This window comes from Theropithecus gelada, chromosome 2 (genome assembly GCF_003255815.1).
Source record: "Theropithecus gelada isolate Dixy chromosome 2, Tgel_1.0, whole genome shotgun sequence".
In the NCBI taxonomy this organism is placed as follows: domain Eukaryota; kingdom Metazoa; phylum Chordata; class Mammalia; order Primates; family Cercopithecidae; genus Theropithecus; species Theropithecus gelada.
In genome coordinates, this window is record NC_037669.1 from 95,074,503 (window position 1) to 95,080,380 (window position 5,878).

General features: G+C 42.5%; 1 non-coding gene across 1 annotated transcript; it reads left to right on the top strand.

Moving 5' to 3' along the window:
- Positions 1-588: 588 nt before the first annotated feature.
- Positions 589-794, top strand: LOC112619997. Its single transcript, XR_003118459.1, has one exon. It is a non-coding gene; the product is annotated as a small nucleolar RNA U3 (small nucleolar RNA).
- Positions 795-5,878: the final 5,084 nt, after the last annotated feature.

The window sequence follows — 5,878 nt, forward strand, 5'->3', positions numbered from 1 at the left end:
AAAAGTTGAGGCTGGAGGACTGCTTAAGCCCAGAAGGCTGAGGCTGCAGTGAGCCACGAACATGCCACTGCACTCCAATCTGGGTGACAGAGCAAGATCCTGTCTCAAAAAAAAAAAGTAGGGAAGCAATAATATGAATCTTACATAAGCGCTTTCAAAAAATAGAAGAGGAGAGATTTCATTTTATGAGGCTAGTATATCCCCAACATCGAAACCTGACAGAGACATAAAAAAAAAAAAAGGCCACTGATAGCCCTCATGAATCTAGACACAAAATCCTTTTAAAAAATCGGTATATCAGCTGGGTGCAGTGTCTCACGCCTGTAATCCCAGCACTTTGGGAGGCCAAGGTGGGTGGATCACCTGAGGTCAGAAGTTCGAGACCAGCCTGGCCAACATGGTGAAATCTCCTCTCTACTAGAAATACAAAAAATTAGCTGGGTGTGGTGGCAGGCACCTGTAATCCCAGCTACTCCGGAGGCAGAGACCGGAGAATCACTTGAACCCAGGAGGCGGAGGTTGCAGTGAGCCAAGATCGCACCACTTCTCTCCAACCTGGGCAACAAGAGTGAAACTCCACCCCCCCAAAAATGTAAACTTTCAGGGATCATTCTATAGTTTGTTACTAGGGAAATTTCTCTAGATGTGTAGAACACTGGAAACCATGAAGAGGAGGCGCAGCATTCTCTCCTGAACGTGAAGCCGGCTCTTGGTGGTGTTTCACTGCAACTGTCATTTGTCACTGATGATCATTCTCTTCCTCTGGGAGAGGGAGAAGACACAGTTTGAGTGGTTCCCATTTTATTTAAAAAAAAGAAAAGATTTTTTTTTAAATTGGTAAATCAAATCTAACAATGTGTAAAACGATAACATATCATGGCCAAGTGCAAGATTTATTTCACATGAGAAAGGTAACCAATGTACTTATTAGTTATCTATTGCCATATAAAGAAATCATCTTCAAAATTTGGCATCCTAAAGCAATAAACATTTATTATCTCACTATTTCTGTGGGCAAAAAATCCAAGTGATATTTAACTGGGTTCTCTGGCACAGGGTCTGTCATGAGGTTGCCAAGTGTAAGCTGGGGTGGTGATCTCATCTGAAGACTTCACTGTGGGAGGGTCTGCTTCCAAGATCACTGCATCTTGCTGTTGGCAAGATCCAGTTCCTTGTGGCTGTTGGACTGAAGCCTTCAGTTCTTCTCTGGCTACTGGCCAAAGGCCTCCCTCAATTCCATTCCATGTGGACCTCTCCACAGAAGCAGCTCACGACATAGCGGCTGACTCTCCTCAGAGCAAATGAGTAAAGGAAATCACACAAAATGGAAGCCACAGCCTTTTTATAACTTAAATCTCAAGAGTGACATGCCACCAACCCAGCCACATTGTATTTGTCATAAATGGGTCAGTAAGTTCAGGTCATTCTCAAGGAGAGGGAGTTGCACAGAGGCATGAATACCAGGAAGAGGGGATTACAGGAGACCATCTTGGGGGTGGCCAACTACAGTGTAATGCATCCCATTCACAGAGGAAAGGAGGAAACACGATCATATCATGAATGAAGAAAAAGTATTTGACAAATTCAACAGTCATTCATAATAAAAACTTCTGGTAAATTATGACTAGAAGGCAACTTTCTTAACCTTATAAAGAGCACCTATGAAACACTTACAGCTAACATCATACATAATGATGAAAGGACGAATGCTTTCCCCTAAGAGCAGGAACAAGGCAGGGGTGTCTGCTCTCACCATTTCTATGTGCCATTTCCCTAGAGGTCATAGCAAGCTCAATAAAGCAAGAAAAACAAATAAAACCTGAAAATATTGGACAGAAAGAAGTAAAACCATCTGTATCTGTAGACAATATAATTGTGTATACAGAAAATCTTAAGGATTTTTAAAAAATGACTAAAACTAATAGCTGAATTTAGCAAAGTCACAGAATACAAAATTATATACAAAAATCACTTTTATTCAAATATACTGTTACAGACAATTAGAAAATATTTTTAATATATACTATTTATAAAAGCATCAAAAACATTAAATATTTAGGAATAAATTTAATGAAAGATATGCAAGGACTCCCTCTGAAAAACTATAAGATATTCAGAACAAGGCTGGGCACGGTGGCTCATGCCTGTAATCCCAGCACTTTGGGAGGCCAAGGCAGGAGGATCACCAGAGGTCGAGAGTTTGAGACCAGCCTGACCAACATGGAGAAACCCCATCTCTACTAAAAATACAAAATTAGCTGGGCATTGTGGTGCATGCCTGTAATTCCCAGCTATTTGGGAGACTGAGGCAGGAGAATCTCTTGAACCTGGGAGGCAGAAGTTGCAGTGAGCCAAGATCGCACCATTCCACTCCAGCCTGGGCAACAAGAGTGAAACTCCGACTCAAAAAAAAAAAAAAATTCAGAAAAAATTAAAGATTAATGGACTAAAGAAGAAAACTAATCACATGATCATTTCAATAAAGGCAGAAAGTCATTTAACCAATGTCAACAATTTTTTATGATTAAAAATCTAGTTTAGAAAACTGGAATAAAAAGGAATCCCTTTAAATATAGCTGCCAAAAACATACAATAAATGTTCATTTATGTCTGGATGAGAAACCATCCCACAATGTAGTGGCTTAAAACCCCAACAGGTTACATTCTTTATGATTCTGTGGGTCATGAATTTGGAGTGTTACAAGCTGGCCAGTTTTTCTGTTTCACATGGCGTTTGGCCGGGGGTCACTCACTCACCTGTACTTAGACCGTGGCTGGGCTGAGGGGAGGCCCCAGAGGCTTTGCTCGTAAGTCTGGCCCCTCAGGCTCCTGCACATGGCCTCTCCTTTCTCCATTTGGCCTCTCAGCATCCAATGGTGTAGCCCAAGCTTCTTTACAGCATGGTGCAACCTCCAGAAGGCTGGGCCTGGAACCGGTGTAGCATCCCTTCCACCACATTCTAGGGGTCAAAGCAAGTCACCGGCCAGTGCAGAGTCAAGTAGAGGGGAAAATAAGCCCCAGCTCTTGATGAGAGGAATGGCAGGCATGTCCGGGAGGGCGGGAATTGACGGCCATCTTTGAGAGCTCTCTACCACAATTACTGGGTGAAGAGATGAATGAGTAAGTCATCAGCTTCCTTCCAATTCCCACGCTGAGTGAAGAAATGAGGAAATGAAACTACACGTTCCTGCTTCCTTTTAGCCTGTCTTTCGTTTAAGCAGAGCATTACTGGCAACAAACTTTTTGTGTATTTCCTGATCTTATAAGCTCCGGTATGGTATTAGCATAATAGAAAGTGGCTGACAATCTGTAGAATCTTCCTTTAGTGTCCTTTTGGGTCCTCCTGCCTCCTCCTAGCATCTTCTCACGTTCAATTTCTTATTTTCTTCTTTTCTCAAATTCAAGCCTAAGACTAGAACCTCTCATTTGTAGGTAAAAGAAGCTATTTCCACTCTGCCTAACTTATAGACCCCCAAAGAAATGAACCTCTAATAGTAAAAGGTCACAGGAGCGAGGGAATTGTTTTTGAGAACTGGGACCTTCCCACAGAGCCCTAAAGTTCAACCCCACTGATACCTCAAGTCCTCTATTTGGCAGGCAAGTCCTGGCCAAACCCAATTATTATTATTATTATTATTATTATTTGAGATGAAGTCTCGCTTTGACGTCCAGGCTAGAGTGCAATGGCACAATTTTGGTTCACTGCAACCTCCGCCTCCTGGGTTCAAGCGATTCTTCTGTCTCAGCCTCCTGAGTAGCTGGGATTACAGGCATGGGCCACCATGCCTGTCTAATTTTTTTGTATTTTTGTAGAGACAGGGTTTCACCATGTTGGCCAGGCTGGTCTCAAACTCCTGACCTCAAGTGATCCACCTGCCTTGGCCTCCCAAAGTGCTGGGATTACAGGCGTGAGCCACTGTGCCCAGCCTGTGAAACCCAATTATTATCTGGAAGCTGGTCCTTGGGCCTCCACAGGTATTTTGACTTTGACCTGACTCCCCCGGCCATCCTTTCACAGCTCTGCAGCTAAAATAGAATAGAGATTTTATGCTATCCAATAAGCCAAAAGCCCCTTTCTAACTGTAAGCCAAGATCACACAGTCTAAACAGTCTAACAAGACGAGTGTCCGGGAGAGTAGAAAGGCCCTCTCTTTTATACTGAAAGAAAACAGCCCACTCCAGGAAGCCAGGAGCACAAAGCCATTGCAGAAACGTAATACGGGAGTTTCCATCTCTGTGTAGACCTTTCCTTGTTTAAAATGCAATGTATAAAAAGGAAAAAGCTACCAATATTTCCTGGAATTCGGAGCTCGGACAATGCTTCCCTTCGTCTTTATTCTGGGCATTCTGGAGACAGAATTAGCTGGATCCTTAGTACTGGATAAAAGGAGAGAGCGCCGAGTGCCTCCAGATTGCTGCAGCACGTCAGCAGGTGCTAGAGAGTGGCAACGTGTTCCACTCTTTACAGATTTTATTGAAGAGAGCTTGTGTGTGTACCTTCAGGCCCAGGGCTTTACCAATGCCCTCATTCCTTCCTCTTTTAGAGGAGAGAAATAATACAGCATTTGAGAGCTGGAGGAGATGTTTGAGATGACACTCCCTCTTTGACAAATGAATAAATAGAGGCCCAGAGAATTAGAGTGACTGCCCTGAGGTCACACAGCTAACTGGAAATAGGGAAACAACTACAGGGCAGGTCTCCAGTCTTGTAGTGGTAGATTTTGTGCACCATCTAAATAGAGGTGGTCCCTTGCTAGCATAGTACTGTGTCCTTGGGTACGGGGAATTTGATTAAAAATGAGCTTAAGCATCAAGGTTGTAGAAGTATGCTGTCCCACGCAGTAGTAGCCACTGGCCAAATGTGGCTTCTGAGAACTCAAAATGTGGCTAGTGTGACCGAGGAAATGACTAGTTAATTTTAATCTTAATTAGCTTAAATGTAAATGTAAAAAAACTACTACTTGGCCAGGCATGGTGGCTCACGCCTGCAATCCCAGCACTTTGGGAGGCCAAGGCAGGCAGATCACAAAGTCAAGAGATCGAGACCATCCTGGCCAACATGGTGAAACCCCATCTCTACTAAAAAATACAAAAATTAGCTGGGTGTGGTGGTGCATGCCTATAGTCCCAGCTACTCAGGAGGCTGAAGCAGGAGAATTGCTTGAACCCAGGAGGCGGATTTCAAAGATTTAGTATGAAAAAATGTAAAATATCTTATTAATAACTTGAATATTGATCACATGTTCAAATAATCTTATATATATTCAATTAAATCAAATATATTAATGTCACCTGCTTCTTTTTACTTTTTAAATGTGGCTGCTAAAAAATTAAAATTTCACATATGGCTTGCACTATATTTCTATGGGACAGTCTAGAGTCAGACTGTCCACATTTACATCCTGGCTCCACTATTTTACCAGTTCTGTGACCTTAGATAAATTATCAGGTAGCTTTGATATCTTCTCTGAAAAATAAAAGAGAGAAAAGAGGATTTTTCTTCCTTTCTTTTCTTGCTCTGGACCTCATCGTGTGATGACATGATGCTTGGGGCAATGGCAGCCACCTTCAAGTGATGAGTAGAAATGTGGCCAATATACAAAGCATGGCAAGGAATAGACAAGGAAGGAAAGGGCCAGGGTCCTTGATACAGGATGGGGCAGGTGAACTAGCCCAGAAAGTGCTAACCTCTGGACTTCTCATTAAGTGAAGAGACAAATTCCCTAATTATTTAAGCCACCGTTCTATAGATGAAAGCATCCTTATACAACAGCTGAGAAATATCACCATGCAATACTACATCCTGGGATGAGATAAATGCATGAAGATGCTACAGTGATGTACAAAGCAAAGATGGGCCAATTCTGCATGGGTTAGA